The sequence below is a fragment of the Leptopilina heterotoma genome, unplaced genomic scaffold, assembly GCF_015476425.1.
Source record: "Leptopilina heterotoma isolate Lh14 unplaced genomic scaffold, ASM1547642v1 Lhet_7, whole genome shotgun sequence".
Taxonomy (NCBI): domain Eukaryota; kingdom Metazoa; phylum Arthropoda; class Insecta; order Hymenoptera; family Figitidae; genus Leptopilina; species Leptopilina heterotoma.
Window position 1 is genome coordinate 581241 of NW_025111161.1, and position 20725 is coordinate 601965.

A 20725-nucleotide genomic window follows, 5' to 3' on the forward strand; every position below is an offset into this window, starting at 1 on the left:
TCTTAAAAATTTGATTAAAATTCCTCAAAGAAATTCAATTATTTTAAAAACCTTTATGCTACAATTCATTTATTACAATTTAAGTATTTTTTTCTATATAAAGTTTTAATTAAATTGATTCAAAAAATTTAATTATTTTCAAAAATTTTAATTAAATTCTTTGTACATAATAATTAAATTTTTTTTTAAAATAATTTTAATAAAATTCTTCATAGAAATTTTAATAATTGAAAAAAATTTGTGAAAATTAAATTCTTTTTAATGTCTACTATTTCAATAAAATTTCATAAAAGAATTCAATTATTTGAAAAGACATTTTAATAAAATTCATTTGAAGAATCCAATTATTTTCAAAAATTGAGCCGCCGGATCGTAGAAGGGCACGTAAATTTTTCTCGGACGATTTCTAAGTCCCCTGAACACTCAAAATTCAACTTCTGAATTTCAATATTTTAAATACACATCCTTATAGAAAATTTCATTCCGCATCTTTTTTTCTTATGAAATTTTTTTCTATCTATTTCCGTTTTCGAAATATTTGGGAAAAACTGTTTTTTTGAAAACTGTAAATTTAATGACATTTTTCACTTCAACTCGCGATATTTTAGACAATTTAAAACATTTTTTAATGAAACAAAAAAGAAAATACGTCTTAAGGTATTCTACGAATAATAAAAAAAGAAAAAAGTGGTTTTCTTTATAAACAAAATTGTTATTAATTTTTTTCTTTATTAATGTAAAAATCACGAACTACAATCTTCACGGCTCTCGTTTAACGGGCGAATTTTGAGTAACAGAGAACTTTGAGTGAGAAAGTTGTTCATTATGATCCAAAAAAGTTTTCTGGAAAATCACAGGGCTAATAATTAATTAGTGTTGAAATGGTAAATGTTTAAAGTTGCTAGCAGCAAACGTATAGAACGCGTCACTCGCCACGGTTGCATGGGAGTGTTGTTTCATAGGTTATGGCCAGTGGCGCGTGCTACACGTTTGGCTGCTAGCAACTTTAAACATTTACCATTTCAACACTAATTAATTATTAGCCCTGTGATTTTCCAGAAAACTTTTTTGGATCATAATGAACAACTTTCTCACTGAAAGTTCTCTGTTACTCAAAATTCGCCCGTTAAACGAGAGCCGTGAAGATTGTAGTTCGTGATTTTTACATTAATAAAGAAAAAAATTAATAACAATTTTGTTTATAAAGAAAACCACTTTTTTCTTTTTTTATTATTCGTAGAATACCTTAAGACGTATTTTCTTTTTTGTTTCATTAAAAAATGTTTTAAATTGTCTAAAATATCGCGAGTTGAAGTGAAAAATGTCATTAAATTTACAGTTTTCAAAAAAACAGTTTTTCCCAAATATTTCGAAAACGGAAATAGATAGAAAAAAATTTCATAAGAAAAAAAGATGCGGAATGAAATTTTCTATAAGGATGTGTATTTAAAATATTGAAATTCAGAAGTTGAATTTTGAGTGTTCAGGGGACTTAGAAATCGGCCGAGAAAAATTTACGTGCCCTTCTACGATCCGGCGGCTCAATAATTAATATGATTCTCCGCAGAAATTTATTTTGTGTTCAACAATTTACAAAAATTCTCGTCAAAATTTCAATAATCTTTATAAATTTTTCTCTAAAATTTAATTATTTTCTAAAATTTTATTAAAATTCTTTTCAAAATTTCAATTATTTTCGAAAACTCTTATAAAATTCCTTGTGTACTTCACAATGTTTTAAATTTAAATTTTTTATAAAAATTGTTTTCAGCATTTGTATAGTAATCAAATATTTTCAAAATTTTATAAAAACTTAATTAGTTTTTTAAATTCCTAATTTTTTTTAAATAATTATTTTCAAATATTTTAATGAATTTTCTGACAATTATTTAATTTTTTTCAATCATATAATACAGATTTAAAAATTCTTCAATAATTGTTTTAAAATATTTTTAAAAATATAAAAATTTAAGAAGATATAAACATTTTATTAAAGCGAGTTGGTACTGAGACAATTCAGCGACTCTAAAAACGCGAAGCTGAGCCAAGCTGTGCCGAACGTACTCAAGTTATATTGTGTCCTGTTTCGAGTATATTCGTCAAAGCTCGACTTCTGTCGGCTTCAAAGCCTCGACACTTTCACATATACCGCGAAGTGAAAGGAGAATCGTCAGCGCTTTCAACAATCAACGTGTGCCGCATGGTGGGGGAAGGCTACATTTTCTCGATTCCTTCACGCGGGACTTTCTTGAGCATCGTGCCTCTCGAAGACTCGACAAAATCAAGCCTCCCCACTCCGCTCTGTAACCAGCTGTTCTGGCAGACAGCGGAGGCAAACGGCTTCCCACTCTCGCGGTAGAATTTCTCCTTCCAACATGCTTACTGCTTACTCCTACAATCATATGCCAGACTTTCGCTCTTGTCCGTGAGCCTCTTTTTCGCTTTTCTTTAAGCACTAGCAGAGATGCTATTCGGCGAAGGAAATCGTGTTTACTTATTCCAAACTTATTTCTTTTTGAAAAAAATAATACTTTGTAATAAACATTGTAATTGTCTAATATTAATCATGATAGTTTTTTTCATTTCTTTCAATAAAAAATTTAAGTTTTGTTAAAAAGTAGGTATTGTAACAAAAAAATTGAAATTATGAAGATTGTTCTATATTTTCATTAAAACTGTGAATTAAAAAATGAGTCGCCGGAAAGTAAAACCACACAAAAAATTTCCACAGACGTTTCAGTTGGCCTCTGATGGTTGAGGTTGACAAATCGATTATCAGAAAAAATAATTTTTGAAATCGCTTCCTTATTGGAAATTGGATTCCACATCATTTTTCTTCCATAAAAAATTGATAACTTACCATTTTCAAGAAAAATGAAAAAAATGGATTTTTTCAAAACACATTTTTAATTGAATTTTTGACTTCAACTCGCTGTAAAACATAAAGTTATGAATATTTTCTTTTTATATTTTCAGGGAGTATAGTTTAAACTATCTTTAAAATAACAAACTTTGGAAGAAAGTAAAATATTTTATTTAAAAAAAGTTATTAATTTTTATCATACACATTGTCAAAATTATTACTTACAATGTTCGAGAGCTTCGTTTATCTGAAAAATTTTTAGTGGTCGAAAACTTCCAGTGAAGAAAATGTTCATTAAGGTGTAATAAATATTTTTGCCTAGTAGTTTCACTCTAGAATTAACCGTTTTGTAAATATTATTAAAAAACTGTTTTCTGACCAACGCGAGCGGCTATACATAAACAACCTAGACTCCTGACTCGCGCGCGTTTGTCAGAAAATAGATAAGCAGTTTAAACTATACTCCTTATAAATATCAAAAGAAAATATTCATAACTTTATGTTTTAGATCAAGTTGAAGTAAAAAATTCAATTAAAAATGTGTTTTCAAAAAATCCATTTTTTTCATTTTTCTTGAAAATGGTAAGTTATCAATTTCTTTAAAGAAGAAAAATGATGCCCAATACAACTTCCAATATAAGGAAGTGATTTCAAAAATTATTTTTTATCATAATCGACTTGTCAACCTTCAGAGACCAACTCAAACGCCTGTGGAAATTTTATATGTGGTTTTACTTTCCGGCAGCTCAAATTAAGCTCAGGAAAACGGAAAATATTCCAATCTCGTGTTTTTCTATTCATAAATAATACAAATTAATTTTTCTGTATCCCTTTGCCGAAAGTACTGCCTTCCCGGTCTGATTTGGCTCCGGGAATAGCGACTTTTGTGGCCGGCTCGACAGACCCAACGAGCGCTCTTATTGGTTACAAGAATTTCAACACACGTACATGTTAGCATAGCAACCACACAAACACGTTACTTACAGAGCTCACGTTTTGAAAACAACTGACAGTCATCAAAATAATGCATGAAATTTCTTATTTTCTTTTATTATTTTTTAATTATTAAATATTTATTTGTAAAAGAAAATTTCTTGTTTACTATTTTTTAAATTTTACTTAGGGGAGAGTGGGGCAAAATGGGGTAGGCGGGTCAAATGGGGTACCTCTGTTTTTCCATGATAGGTACTTTTAATTTTTTTATCCTCGACATATATCATTCATGTTGATAAGAAACTGTTATTAATTATGAAGACACTCCAAAGAAAATTTTTTTTTGAAAGTTATACAACTTTTAAGTTTTAAGCAAAAAAAATATGAATTTTTTTCAAAATTAAAGTGCTTACCAAACTTTTTGGGATAATGCATTTAATTTGGCAAGTGTGGTATCTTTTTCAGTACTTATTCTAGAGTAATTTCCAATAGAATAGATTGTTTAATTGTTTACAATAACTTGTAAACATTGCATTTTGTTTTAATATGCAGTGTGGGGCAGAATGGGGTACCTAAGTGTGGGGCATGCCGGAAGCTACGCCGCTTCATTAAAACTATTTAAAAACATTATATTATGCATATTTAAAGGTTTCCTGCAGAAGAATCAATATTTTTGTTTGGAAATTTATACCATTGATGTTTCATTATCGATATATCGATATTTTGCAATATAGATGTTTTTTTGTTAAATTCCAATAAATATTACTTGTTTTTTCATAGTAATAAAGAATCCTACTTTTTGTTTGTATTTATAATCTCATACAACAAGAATTTAATGAATTTTGAAAAATATTCCATGTTTTGTATAGTTATTTGATGACACCCCATTTTGCCCCACGGGTGGGGCAAAATGGGATTTTAGCACTTTCTCAGAAAATACGATATAAGTTCTTTCAAAAATTTTTTTCTCCGCTATTATCATAATTTCCTCAAAGCTAAGTGTACAAAGAAGAATTCTGAAGTTTAGCTGAATCGATTTATTCGTTTGGTTCTCTGTAAACAGCCAATTTCAAAAAGGTACCCCATTTTGCCCCACTCTCCCCTACAATTATTTTTTACTTATAATTTTTTTTTCATGCCCGCCCCGACCAGCTAAGTCTCGGCTTCGCCTCGACTTTGCAAAAGTCGGGCGGGCAACTTATTCAGCTATTTTATTATTCAAACAATAATTATTTAACGTACTTTCGGCTGGGGATACAGAAAAATTGTATACGACACACGGCCAGAAATTTGGATACCCTAGCGAGCGTGATATATAAAGCCTCGGCTTCGCCTCGGCCTTATATATCACGCCGGCCAGGAAATCCAACTTTCTGGCCTAGTATCGTAATATACTATTTCGTAATTAAATTATAACATTAAAGAGAGAAGAAAAATTTTGTACAATGGATAGTAAAAAATTATTTTGAAAAAAAGAAAAAAGTTTCTGTTATTTGTTCTCTTTAATGAAGAGAAATTATAATAATTTTTTAAAAGTAAAGGAAAAGAAAAAAATTTCATATTAAAAACATTAATTTTAATATTTAATTTAAAAAAGTATACTGTTTTATTAAGATGTAATAGATTTTTTAAAGTTTTTAAAGAAAAATTTTTTTAAACAACATAGACAAAAAAAGACTATTGCATTCTAAATCGGCCTTAAATATTTAATAAAATTTATACCTAATATTATTAAAACTTATTTTTTAATTTCTACTACAAATTGTATGTATCACAAATTAATGCATAAATATTTATAAATTGTAAATTTAAATTGATAATTATATGCCCTCTATGAATACAAACTAAGAATTAAAACTAATTTTAATATACTTGTTTATAGGGTGGAGTACAGAGACATAATTTCTTCAAAAGATTTAGAAATACGTTGATTATTGAAAGCGTAGAAGATTTTCTTTTCGTTCTTAACCATAGACATATTAGAATAGACTGCGCAAGAGGATTCAAATTCAGCTTGTGATATAGAAAGAGACATCAATGCGTTCGACCGAGACGGATAGAGCAGAAGAACCGATTGTCAGACTCTTTCTAGCGCACGGCATGCTTTGGAGTGAGGGAGAAAAAAGAGAGTTCTTACGCTCTATCCGTCTCTTTTCATACCACCGGCTTGCTCCTCTCATGGGAATCATGAAACTCGCGCAGTCTATTCTTATATGTCTATGTTCTTAACCTTCTTAACTTCCGGGGAGTGTGGCGGGGCTTCAGAGTCGACAACAGTCGAGCGACGCCGAATATTACCGAAGTAGAACCTAGTACAAAATACTATCTCTGTCGACACTCGACGGCCGCCTCCTTTCCTCGTCTCTCATTCTCTGCTATCTCAGTTCAGTTCCCTGCCTCATTTTTAATTCATTATTACAAATTTTATGTATTTTTTGTGTATTACATATACAATTGAACTTACACAAACATAAATGTAAGGAATCAGAAATTCGGGAACGAATTATAATCATTAAAAATTAGTATCTAAAATTCGGTTAAAAATATTTTTTTTTAAAAATTTTTTAAAAAATATTATTCATCCCAAATAATGCCCCGTCGATCTAAGACTTGAGAGCAATAAAAAGCGTTTCATTCATTCCATGCAAGACACCTTTCCTTCGGTGTATATGCGCAAGTGCAGACAGAGAGAGAGACTACAGAGCCGAGCTTTGCCGAAAAAAACCCGATGGTTGCTTGTTCTTAACTACAATTTTTGACTTTCCTATCCGCTTTTCTCGACAAAATTCATCTCACATTATAGACTACAAAATCAAAATTTACTGCAATTATTTGACGTACACATTTAAATTTTCAAAGATATACAAGTGAAAATATTGATAATATAATTAAATTTTAAAAAAATTTCACTGAAAAAATGACAACGTCAATTTTGACATACAAGTACATGGTTAGGATGTATAGCTGAAACAGCAATACTGTATTGCTATTCCCATTAAAATACAGTATTGGTGTTCTCCACATACATATTACTGCCTCTCACATACATATGGCCGTTCTACGCTGCGTATGGCTGAAACAGCAATACTATATGGCAGTCCCATATCCACCAAAAAAATATGTGATTTTAATATAATGAGAAATTTTAGAAAATAGTATATTTTTAAGGAATCTCAATTTTAGACAATTACACAATATTTTTAAGTATTTTAAAATAGGGGTGGGTTTTGGGGGTTCGAGCGAGCATTCTAACCTTTGGAAATTGCTTGGTATATTTTTAGGGAATTTTTAGAAATATTTTGAGAAAGAAAGACGAACGCATTCTCTCGATTGTGGACTTTTATATATTATTTTTAAGTATTTTAAATTAGGGGTGGGTTTTGGGGGTTCGAGCGAGCATTCTAACCTTTGGAAATTGCTTGGTATATTTTTAGGGAATTTTTAGAAATATTTTGAGAAAGAAAGACAAACGCATTCTCTCGATTGTGGACTTTTATATATTATTTTTAAGTATTTTAAATTAGGGGTGGGTTTTGGGGGTTCGAGCGAGCATTCTAACCTTTGGAAATTGCTTGGTATATTTTTAGGGAATTTTTAGAAATATTTTGAGAAAGAAAGACAAACGCATTCTCTCGATTGTGGACTTTTATATATTATTTTTAAGTATTTTAAATTAGGGGTGGGTTTTGGGGGTCCGAGCGAGCATTCTAACCTTTTGGAAATTGCTTGGTATATTTTTAAGGAATTTTTAGAAATATTTTCAGAAAGAAAGTCGAACGCATCCTCTCGCTTTTGGACTTTTATATATTATTTTTAAGTATTTTAAATTAGGGGTGGGTTTTGGGGGTTCGAGCGAGCATTCTAACCTTTGGAAATTGCTTGGTATATTTTTAGGGAATTTTTAGAAATATTTTGAGAAAGAAAGACAAACGCATTCTCTCGATTGTGGACTTTTATATATTATTTTTAAGTATTTTAAATTAGGGGTGGGTTTTGGGGGTCCGAGCGAGCATTCTAACCTTTTGGAAATTGCTTGGTATATTTTTAAGGAATTTTTAGAAATATTTTCAGAAAGAAAGTCGAACGCATCCTCTCGCTTTTGGACTTTTATATATTATTTTTAAGTATTTTAAATTAAGGGTGGGTTTTGGGGGTTCGAGCGAGCATTCTAACCTTTTGGAAATTGCTTGGTATATTTTTAAGGAATTTTTAGAAATATTTTCAGAATGAAAGACGAACGCATTCTCTCGCTTTTGGACTTTTATATTTTATTTTTAAGTATTTTAAATTAGGGGTGGGTTTCGGGGGTTCGAGCGAGCATTCTTACCTTTTGGAAATTGCTTGGTATAGTTTTTGGGAATTTTTGGAATTGTTGTTAGAAAAAAATCCGAGCGCATAGTAGTGATATTGTGCACTTTATTATTGTGCATATATGTGTTATTTGATTAAGGGTAGTTTTTCACCCTTAATATTAAAATTTTTGGAATTTTTTGATTGATATTTGTTTTATTTACTATTCTAATGAGGATTATTGAGAAAAATTTGTTACATGAAGAATAAAAAATTTCGTTCAAATGAACGTTCAAAACTTTAGGGTCCTAAATTTTGACCCCAATCTGAGTGGGGTAACCGCCCCATTTACCACCCCCCATGTAATAAAAATGATTAAAAATTATATTTTCTGCCACGCGCGAAATTTTCTTTTTGGAAATCATTTTACATTGAGCCAAGATTAATTTAAATATATCAATTTAAAAGTTATTATTTTTTTGTACTTTTTATATTTACTAATAATCGTTTAACTTCAAATGAAGAAAAAATATTAAATTATTTTCATTATAAAAATAATAAAATTCCTTAATTAATCTAAAGTGTAAGGTAAAGGAGAATGCCGGAAATTCGTTCAAAGCCGAAAGGCAGGAACTATGTATAATAAATAAATAATAAATAATAATAAAATTCCTAAAAATAATTTTATTATTTATGAAAATAATTAAATTTTCTAAAAATAATTTTTACTTTTAAAAATAATTGAATTCTTGTAATTGAGAAAAGAATATTATCAAAATGACTCAAAATAATTAAATTTTTGGGAATAACTTTGTTATTTATCGACATAATTGAATTTTATCGAAAAATGATTTATGTAAATAATTGAATTCTTAGGAAGAATTTTTTAAAATCTAAAAGAATAATGAATTATTTTTAAAAAATGTAATTAAAATTGTATTTAAAATAATTGATTACTTTTGAACAATTTTATAAAAATATTTGAAAATAACTGAATTCCAGTGAAAACTTCTAATTTTTTTGAAAATAATTGAATTCTTCCAAAGAACTTAAAAAACATTTTTTTTAAATAATTGAATTTTCCAAGTAATAAAAATTAAATTTTTTTAAATAATTACATTCTTTGAACAATTTCTGTAAAATTGTATTAAAATTAATTGAAATCCTGCGATTAATTTTATTATTTATGAAAATAATTGAATCTTGCGACAAATTTTAGTAAAATGTTTGAAAAGAATTGAATTTCTATATGAAAAATTTTGTTATTTTTCAAAATATTTGAATTCTTCATAAGAATTTTATAAATACTGTTTTAAATAATTAATTTTTTCGAAATATAATAAATATTATGGAAATTTTATTTTAAAATATTCAATTCTTGTCAAAAATTTATTTATAAAAATAATTTAATTTTTCGATTAATTAATTTAAAGTAGTATTTAACATAATTGAAATTCTTCGAAAATTTTAATATTTATAAAATAACTGAATTTTTCCTTAGAATTTTATCAACAATTTTTTTAAAAAATTGATTTCTGTTTGGAAATTCAAATTTCCAAATCCAAATTCAATGATTTCCAATGTCTATAGACATTGGAAATCATTGAATTGCGAACAGTTTTTAAAAATAATTAAATTTTACAAAGAATTCTATTAACATTTTTAAGAATAATTGAATGTCTGTGTGGTATTTTATTAAAGCTTTTCAAAAAGAATTGAATTTCTGAAAAGCATTTTAATATTTATGAAAATAAGTAAATTATTTCAAAAAAATGTAATTAAAATTGTATTTAAAATATTTGATTTTTTTTATACAATTTTATTAAAATATTTGAAAATAATTGAATTCCTGTAAAAAATTTTAATATTTTTGTAAATAATTGAATTATAGCAAAAAATGTTATTAAAATGTTTAAAAAGAATTGGATTTCTCTAAAAAATTTTGTTATTTTTCAAAATAATTGAATTTCTCATAAGAATTTTATAAACATTGTTTAATAGAAATAAAATAATAATAATAAAATTGTTTATTAAAAATACTTCTTAAAAAAGTATATTATTTTTAAATTTCGCGCCTCATTTTTCGAGCAAGCCAAGGAAAACGACGAAATCGAAAAAGAAGCTCACCGACGAGAGAAGAAATTAGACGTATGAATGTGTGTGTGCTCATATGGAACATATTCCTAATGCACAAAAGTGTCGATTTCAGATAGCAGATGACAGGGAGTAAAAGTTATTCAATTGTTCGACTTGTATAAAAACGGTCGCTATTTTCATACGGTTGAAGAAATTAATGACGGCACTGCCTATAACTATTCTCTCCATGTAAGTAATAAATTTATGATATAGTTGTTCAAGAATTTCGCGCGTTGCGGAAAATGTGTATTTTAATAATTTTTATTACATGGGGGGAGGCAAATGGGGTGGTTCCCCCACTCCAATTTGGATCAAATTGTTTGTAATCTTGGCTCAATGTAGAAGGATTTCCAAAAAAAAAATTTCGCGCGTTGCGAAAAATGTATTTTTTAATAATTTTTATTACATGGGGGGAGGAAAATGGGGTGGTTCCCCCACTCGGATTTGGGTCAAATTTTTTGTTTATAATCTTGGCTCAATGTAAAATGATTTCCAAAAAGAAAATTTCGGCGCGTTGCGGAAAATGTATTAATGATAATTTTTATTACATGGGGGGAGGAAAATGGGGTGGTTCCCCCACTCGGATTTGGATCAAATTTTTTGTTTGTAATCTTGGCTCAATGTAGAAGGATTTCCAAAAAAAAAATTTCGCGCGTTGCGAAAAATGTATTTTTTAATAATTTTTATTACATGGGGGGAGGAAAATGGGGTGGTTCCCCCACTCGGATTTGGGTCAAATTTTTTGTTTGTAATCTTGGCTCAATGTAGAAGGATTTCCAAAAAGAAAATTTCGCGCGTTGCGAAAAATGTATTTTTTAATAATTTTTATTACATGGGGGGAGGAAAATGGGGTGGTTCCCCCACTCGGATTTGGGTCAAATTTTTTGTTTGTAATCTTGGCTCAATGTAGAAGGATTTCCAAAAAGAAAATTTCGCGCGTTGCGAAAAATGTATTTTTTAATAATTTTTATTACATGGGGGGAGGAAAATGGGGTGGTTCCCCCACTCGGATTTGGATCAAATTTTTTGTTTGTAATCTTGGCTTAATGTAGAAGGATTTCCAAAAAAAAATTTCGCGCGTTGCGAAAAATGTATTTTTTAATAATTTTTATTACATAGGGGGAGGCAAATGGGGTGGTTCCCCCACTCGGATTTGGGTCAAATTTTTTGTTTGTAATCTTGGCTCAATGTAGAAGGATTTCCAAAAAGAAAATTTCGCGCGTTGCGAAAAATGTATTTTTTAATAATTTTTATTACATGGGGGGAGGAAAATGGGGTGGTTCCCCAATTCGGATTCGGGTCAAATTTTTTGTTTATAATCTTGGCTCAATGTAAAATGATTTCCAAAAAGAAAATTTCGCGCGTTGCGAAAAATGTATTTTTTAATAATTTTTATTACATGGGGGGAGGAAAATGGGGTGGTTCCCCAATTCGGATTCGGGTCAAATTTTTTGTTTGTAATCTTGGCTCAATGTAGAAGGATTTCCAAAAAGAAAATTTCGCGCGTTTCGAAAAATGTATTTTTTAATAATTTTTATTACATGGGGGGAGGCAAATGGGGTGGTTCCCCCACTGGGATTGGGGTCAAATTTTTTTTTTGTAATCTTGGCTCAATGCAAAAGGATTTCAAAAAAAAAAATTTCGCGCGTTGCGAAAAATGTATTTTTTAATAATTTTTATTACATAGGGGGAGGCAAATGCGGTGGTTCCCCCACTTCGATTTGGATCAAATTTTTTGTTTGTAATCTTGTCTCAATGTAAAATGATTTCCAGAAAGAAAATTTCGCGCGTTGCGAAAAATGTATTTTTTAATAATTTTTATTACATGGGGGGAGGAAAATGGGGTGGTTCCCCAATTCGGATTCGGGTCAAATTTTTTGTTTATAATCTTGGCTCAATGTAAAATGATTTCCAAAAAGAAAATTTCGCGCGTTGCGAAAAATGTATTTTTTAATAATTTTTATTACATGGGGGGAGGCAAATGGGGTGGTTCCCCCACTCGGATTCGGGTCAAATTTTTTGTTTGTAATCTTGGCTCAATGTAGAAGGATTTCCAAAAAGAAAATTTCGCGCGTTGCGAAAAATGTATTTTTTAATAATTTTTATTACATGGGGGGAGGCAAATGGGGTGGTTCCCCCACTGGGATTGGGGTCAAATTTTTTTTTTGTAATCTTGGCTCAATGCAAAAGGATTTCAAAAAAAAAAATTTCGCGCGTTGGAGGAAATATATTTTAATACATTTCATTACATATTAACTTTTTATACTTCTATTTTCTTTAAATTCGTTGATCGTAAACGTTGTGAACTTCACCTACCTAAGTAAGGAAAGTACTTGGATAATAATGCTTTGGCTAGATCACGAAGGTTGGTTGCAAATGGCTAAAAAATTCAGGAGGTTAACGATACGTTGGAATTACCATTAATCTTCGTGGATAAAAAGAGGAAATGAGAAAGTACGATCAATGTAACAAGTCAAGCCAGTTGCATGTCTGTTTTCAGTAATTCTTCTGAAATTGGAATCGTAAGCTACAACCGAATACCATGGCAAATACATAAAACTTCGGATTGAAAAGGCAACATATGCATAATAGAAAAACAATCATTCAAAATAGAAAACAAAAAGTTCGAAAGGACCTCGGACATAGACAGGAATATTTTAATGCAATAGTGCTGGGGAAAATTACTATGGAGATTCAAAAAGAAGAAGTAGTCTCTAGTTAATGAATAAATTAAAGAAATGGCAGGCTTCACAGTCTGTCCCCTATTTCCCAAAAAGTCCCCTTTTTTTAATTTTGGACCCTAAACGTACCCTATTTTGAAAATTTTCCCTATTTTTTCGTCGCAGGAAATCAATTATTTTATTTTCAATAATTTTTAAGTTATTCTGCAAAAGAATTCAATTATCTTGATAACCAACAAAATTCTTCCCATAAAATCAATTATTTTAAGGATTTTTAATTAAATTCTTTTTCAAAATTCAATTCAAAATTCAATTCAATTCAAAATTCAATTCAAAAAAATTTTTATTAAATTCTTGGCAAAATTTCAATTATTTAAACAAAATTTAATAAAACACTTTGCACGCATTCAATTATTTTTATAAATTTTAATGAATATCTCGTCAAGAATTCAATTATGTATTTTTATAAATAGCAAAATTTTTCGCCCAAAATTCAATTATTTTCAAAAATTTAAATAAAATTCTTTGCAACATTTCAATTATTTTTAAAAGATTTTTGCAATTCAATGTTTTTAAATATTTACTATTTTCATAAAATCTATTAATAGATTTAATTATAGAAAAAACTTGTTGATACAATTCTACGAAAAGATTCAATTATTTTGATAAATATCAATATTTATCACAAGAATTCAATTATTTTCAAAATTAATAAAATTCGAAGAAAAGCAATTATTTTAAAAAAATATTTAAAAAATTGTCAATATTTCAATTGTCTTTATAAATGAATAGCAAAGTATTTTTCGACAAAATTCAATTATTTTCAGGAATTTTAATAAAATTCATTGTAATATTCAATTATTTTATCATAAATAACAATATTCATCACAAAAATTCAATTATTTTCAAAATTAATCAAATTCTTCGCAGAAATGCAATTATTTTCAAAAAATCTAAAAAAAATTGTCGTCAACATTTCAATTATCTTTATAAATGAATAGCAAAATATTCTTCAACAAAATTCAATTATTTTCAGGAATTTTAATAAAATTCATTGTAAAATTCAATTATTTTATCATAAATAACAATATTCATCACAAGAATTCAATTATTTTCGAAATTAATCAAATTCTTCACATAAATTCAATTATTTTCAAAAAATTAAAAAAAAATTGTCAACATTTTAATTAATTTTTATTTTTTTATAAATAAATAGCAAAATATTTTTTGACAAAATTCAATTATTTTCATAAATAACATTATTCATCACAAGAATTCAATTCTTTTGAAAAGTAATAAAATACTTTACAGAAATTTAATTATTTTCAAAATTTTTTAAAAATTCTCGTCAAGAATTAAATTATCTTTATAAATAGATAGGGAAATTCTTCTCAAGAAGTCAATTTTTTTCAAAAATTTTAATAAAATTCTTCTCGTGAATTTAATTGTTTTCAAAAATTATTATTTAAATTCTTCTCAAGATTTCAATTATTTTAAAAAATTTAATAAAATTCTTCAAAAAGTTTTAAATTATTTTTAAAAATTGTTATAAAATTCTTTAATATAATAAATTTAATTAAAATTTTAATTAAATTCCTTAGAAGAAATTAAATATTTTCAAAAGTTGTTAATACAAGTCTTCGTAAAAATTAAATTTGAAGAAACATTCAATATTATTTATTTTTGTATTTAAATAATTGATATCTCGTAGAAGGTAGATGGTCACTTTTTCTAAAAAATATTTTGTAATCCTTTTTGTCTAAAAAAAGCGATTTCCAATGAAATCTGTTTTCTAAAAAAAGATTTTCTAACAAGTTTTTATTACTAAAAAACTTTTTTCTAAAAAGGTTTGATTTCTAATATTTAATTTCCTGAAATTTATGATATTTATTCTATAATTTTGATAAAAGTTAGAAAATTGTTTAAAAATTAAGATTTGTATAAATTGAAATTATTTTGCATATTTTCTGATTCTCAAATAGAATAGGTGTACTGTTCACAAAATTATGAGTTTCTTTTTGAAAAAGAAGAAATAAATAAAAATATTGCAAAATTTCTATTTCTATTTCTTTCTTCTATTTTTTAACAAAATTTTGTTCTTTGACAATAAGAAATAAAAGTTTACATTATCATTTTTATATACCAAAATTTTTAAAATTAATATATTTATAAAACATTTTTTTAGAATATTTTAAATATTTTTGGGGAAAAAATCCTTATAATTTCTATTTGCTAATTACGATTTTTCGAGATTATTTTTAAATTTGCATAATTTCTATTTTTTATTACAATTATATTTAATGAAATCTCAAATATTTTTTTAAAGAATTTTAAAAATCTCCTTAAATTTTTTATTTTGTAATCATTATATCTATTTGATCATCATTACAAAAATTGAATATTGTTAGAAAAAAAATTTTTTTTTTTTTTGAAAATTACCTCTATTAGAAAAAGAAATTTTTATAAAATAACCTTTATTAGAAAAAGGAAAATTAGAAAATCATTTTCATTAAAAAAACGTTATTTAGAAATTCACCTTTATTAGAAAAAAAAATTTAACAACATTGAATCTGAAAAGAAAAAAAAATTCCTGATTGTTGATTACGAATCTGCAACGCAACAAGAAGGAGGATAAAAATGCCGACCAAGGCTAAAAATGCTATAGACACTACTAAATAATTTCTTAAAATTCATAAAAACTTATAGAAATTAACTTTTGGTTTTAGTATTCTGAACGTTAGCATCGAAAGAAATTTATGACATACCTAAACATTTTTTCTGAGTGTAAAAAAAATTTAAAAGATTAAAATTTCTTTTTAAGAGAAATTTATATCCAACGCACAGAGTACAAAGAAAGTGGACGGAAATCTAAGGATGCAATCTCTTATTCTCTTTTATGTAAAAGTAAATTTTCTCAGTTCTTTTCAATTTTGTTCTTCTTACTGGACTTAATTCATGACACTTTTCCTTTGAATTTTTTCCCGTTAATATAATGCATAAGGTTTTAAAAAGTTTTCTGGGCTTCATCTACGTTATTTGAATACTCAAATTAAAAAGTATTAAAAACGCTTTATTAACGCTTCTGCTTGTAAAAAAATTCTACCATAACAAGCTTCTTAAAAACTTTCCTGTATCCTCCTTATAACAACTTCTTAACTGTACAAGTAAAGTTTTCTCAGTTGTAGCTTCGAGAAGCGTGCAATTTTCAATTTTTTTACTGTTACCATAAAGTTGATTGCAATGTACAATTTAATTCTTTAAATTAAATCAATTGAATACAGTGGATTATTTTTTATTACCGAAAAAAATAGTCTAAATTTTCCAAACGTTTTTTTTTTATTCTCGTCGACTTAAATAAACCACTTTATAATGGGCACGTAAAGAAATATTCCATAACAAAAGGTTATCTCATTTGTATATTTATAAAGATTTTGAAAAATTTTGTGAAATTAAAAATATTCGTAAAAATATTTTATAAACACAAAACTGAGATCAGTTAAAAAATCAATTATCGACACATAAAGGAATAACAATAGAATTAAAAATCAATTTGAATTGCAATCTACACAATGGTTATTACGTAAACCTAAAACGAAATAGAAAAATAACTAAAGGCATAGAACAATCATCGGAATTTTTAGTTTTTTGTTTTCAATATTTGTTATCTCAAACTCTTCTAATGCTAGAAGTAATAATTGAACAAAAAGTAATAAAAAAAAGCAGAAAATGAAACTTACAATCAATTTAGACGTGCGGTAGAATAATCTTCAACATTTGAAAGGATGGTGTGGTGGAGGAATCACCGAGTTGAATGCTTGTTGAAAGGTCACATGACTCTCGACCAATCGATTTTCTGAAATTAATAAAGAAAAATTGAAAAATTGTTGTCAATTTTATTTTTTCAATTAATAAAATAATAATTAAGCTCTATAAAAGAAGAATTCTAATATCAATCTTTTTCTCTGAAAAACCAAGTCCCTTGGCTCATCCGATATTTTTTATCTACTTTTTTTGAATTAAATAAAACTGTGTAAATTAAAAAATAGTGAAGTGATTGCAAATTGAAAAGGGGTAGATTTTTATTCGTTTGTCAGAATCAATTGGTTCACGACTTTTATGAGCAAGAAGAGCCCTTAAATTGAAAGTAATAAAAATTTCGCAATTTTATTTATTTTATATTTTACTTTATTGAAACAAAATATCCAAATGAACCAATAACAGGATTATCATTAGAAATATTAATTAACCTACAATTTTTATTTAAAAATATTAAATGTATTATAAAGTAAAAACAAATAAATTTATAATATAATAAATGTTTTTAATAATTCCTCATGTTTTTCTGCTCATTTATCAATTTTTATTGCTTCCTCATGAAAGCATTATTTTATCGAAAATTTTTAAACTCGATTTATTCTTTACATTTTCTGACCTCGCAGAAATTCGAAAATCATATTTTAAAAAATGACATTGTGAGTGCAAACATTACATTTTCTTAAATTTCTCGACTTACATTAGAGATAAAAGAATAATTTTTTATAAATTGTAGATCTGGGTACGTTTACAAAACTTTCACTTGCACTCAAAAATTTTCACTTTTAATTTTTATTCAAATTTTTTCCATTCCCTTTCACTCAAAATATTTTCACATTCAATTTCACCCAAAAATTCTCACTGTAACTCAATAAATTTTCACTTTCACCTTAAAATTTTTTTGGGAAAAGTGGAATTTTTTTAATAAAAGTGAAAATGTTTTATTAAATTTATTTACAAATTTCTTCAAAAGTAAAATTATTCGAAAACATCAATAGTTTTATTTAAAATAAATATTTAATCATTTTTTTTCATTGGAATTGAGATGTTCAAAAATTTCAAATTCAAATCTTTTTGAAATTAAACAATTTAAAAAAAATTGTTACAAAACATAAAGATATAAATCACTCCGAGTCTTCGATTCGGAGTGATCCATTTCTTTATGTTTTATAATAATTAAAGATGACCGACTGACAAATTTATTAGTTTATTATAATAACAATATTGTTACTGTAATTTCTTCAAAATTATTTCTATCTTTTCAATTCAATTAACATTTTCTAGAATTTTTAACTAAAATTCTACTTTAAATCAATAACATCAATTATTATTTAATTAAACTTTTTCAAAAAAAAATTAATTCTTTTAAGGAATTTAATTAAAATTTTAATAAAATTTATTATTTTAAAGAATTTTATTAAATTTTTTAAAAATAATTCAATTCCTGAAAAGATTTTAAATAATAATTTTTGAAAACAATTGAATTCATGAGAAGAACTTTATTAAAATTTTTGAAAATAATTGACTTCTTGAGAAGAATTTTAAAAAAAATTTTGACAATAATTTAATTCTTGAGAAGAAGTTCCCTATCTATTTATAAAGATAATTTAATTCTTGACGAGAATTTTTATAAAATTTTGAAAATAATTTAATTTCTGCAAAGTGTTTTATTACTTTTCTAAAGAATTGGATTCTTGTGATGAATATTGATATTTATCAAAATAATTGGATTTTGGAGAAGAATTTTATTAAAATTCCTTAGAATAATTGATTTTATGGGAAGAATTTATGCGATTTTGTTGTTTATCAAGAAAATTGAATTCTTTTGCAAAATTACTTAAAAATTTTTGAAAATAATTGAGTTTCAACGATGAATTAAATGTTATTTATGAAAATATTTGAATTATTGCAACGAATTTTATTCTTTTATGGAATAATTGAATGTTTCTTAAAATTTAATTTTTACGTAGAATTATATTAACAATTTTTGAAAATATTTTATTTCTTTTAAGAAATATAATTAAAATTTTAATGAAATTTATTATATTAAAGAATTCTAGAACAATTTTTGGAAATAAGTGAAAACTTTTTTAAGAAATTCTTCTTAAGAATTTAATTAAAATTTTTTATAATAATTGACTTCTTAAAGGCATTTGCACCATTGTGACGTCACAATTTGTGCAAAGAATGTATTCTAAAATTGTTGACGTCATAATGGTTCAAATCCCCTTAAGAAGAATTTAAATAATAATTTTTGAAAACAATTAAATTCACGAGAAGAATTTTATTAAAATTTTTGAAAATAATTAACTTCTTAAAAATAATTTTTAAAAAATTTTTGACAATAATTTAATTCTTGAAAAAAAATTCCCTATCTATAGATAATTTAATTCTTGACGAGAATTTTTAAAGAATTTTGAAAATAATTTTATTTCTGCAAAGTATTTTATTAATTTCCAAAAGAATTGAATTATTTTGTGATGAATTTTGATATTTATCAAAATAATTGAATTTTGGAAAAGAATTTTATTAAAATTCCTTAGAATAATTGATTTTATGGGAAGAATTTATGCGATTTTGTTGTTTATCAAGCTAATTGAATTCTTTTGCAAAATTACTTAAAAATTTTTGAAAACAATTGATTTTCTGCGACGAATTAAATATTATTTATGAAAATATTTGAATTATTGCAACGAATTTTATTGTTTTATTGAATAATTGAATGTTTCTTAAAATTTAATTCTTTTCTTCAGTTTTAATAAAATTTTTAATAATAATTGCATTTTTCAAGGAATTTATTTAAAATTGTATTAAAAATATTGGAAATTCTGCGATAAAAGTAATTAAATTCGTAAATGAAATTTTATTATTTATGAAAATAATTAAATCTTTTCGTCGAATTGTACCAACAAGTTTTTTCTATAATTAAATTTGTTTATAAATTTAATGAAAATAGTAAATATTTAAAAACATTGAATTGCGAAAAACTTTTGAAAATAATTAAAATGTTGCAAAGAATTTTATTTAAATTTTTGAAAATAAAATTTTATTTAAATTTTTGAAAATAATTGAATTTTGGGCGAAAAATTTTGCCATTTATAAAAATAATTGAATTCTTGACGAGATATTTATTAAAAATTTATAAAAATTATTGAATTCGTCAAAAGTATTTTATTAAATTTTGTTTAAATAATTGAAATTTTGCCAAGAATTTAATTAAAAATTTTTTGAATTCTTGAGAAGAATTTTGATATTTATCAAAATAATTGAATTTTGGAAAAGAATTTCATTAAAAATCTTTAAAATAATTAATTTTATGGGGAGAATTTTGTTGGTTATCAAGTGAAGCCTATACTTTTAAAAGCCATAAATTTTGAAAATTCATAACCCGAAAATTTTGTCTTCAAAGAAAAGTGGGTTTTCTTTATGAGAAAGAATTTAAAAATGGAATCACTTATTTTGCGCCCAGATCACATAGTCAGTTTCCCCGTAATGAAATACTACCCTGAATAGCAATATATATTATTGATTGATTAATCTAGTTTTATGAGGAATTTAATACTTGAATTTGTTGATTTTGCTTGGCTTCCATAGACGTTTCGTAATTAATAATTATTCAAATTTGACATCAAATTCGCAATTAGTGAAAATCATAATTAAAAAATTATAACTGTTAGAAATTATTTGAAATTTTTTATTTTTTTTGTATAGAATGGCTTGTATGTGTCATATATTATGTCAAATCTAACACACTTATTGTTATAATTAAAAGCAGTGAAAATTCACCAAATATGCTTTTAATTTAATTAAAATTTCTTTAATTTCTTTTCGCAATTAATATATTGATCAATATAATTACAATTAAGTTAATTTCACACATTTAATTTTTACATATGAAACTGCATTCCCCATGTAAAAATTTTCTTTATTTAAAAATGGAAATCAAAAATCAATTTTCTAAATAAACGAAAATACTTTTATTGATAACTGAACAATTAACATTAAATAA

General features: G+C 25.9%; 1 protein-coding gene across 3 annotated transcripts in view; it reads right to left on the reverse strand.

Moving 5' to 3' along the window:
- LOC122510525 (synaptotagmin-7) overlaps positions 1–20725 on the reverse strand; it is a 405459-nt gene that overhangs the window by 345948 nt on the left and 38786 nt on the right. For all 3 annotated transcript variants that reach the window (XM_043625251.1, XM_043625250.1, XM_043625252.1), the window contains one exon: positions 16641–16756. The gene's annotated coding sequence lies outside the window, so the exon portion shown is untranslated. The remainder of the gene's footprint in view (positions 1–16640; positions 16757–20725) is intronic.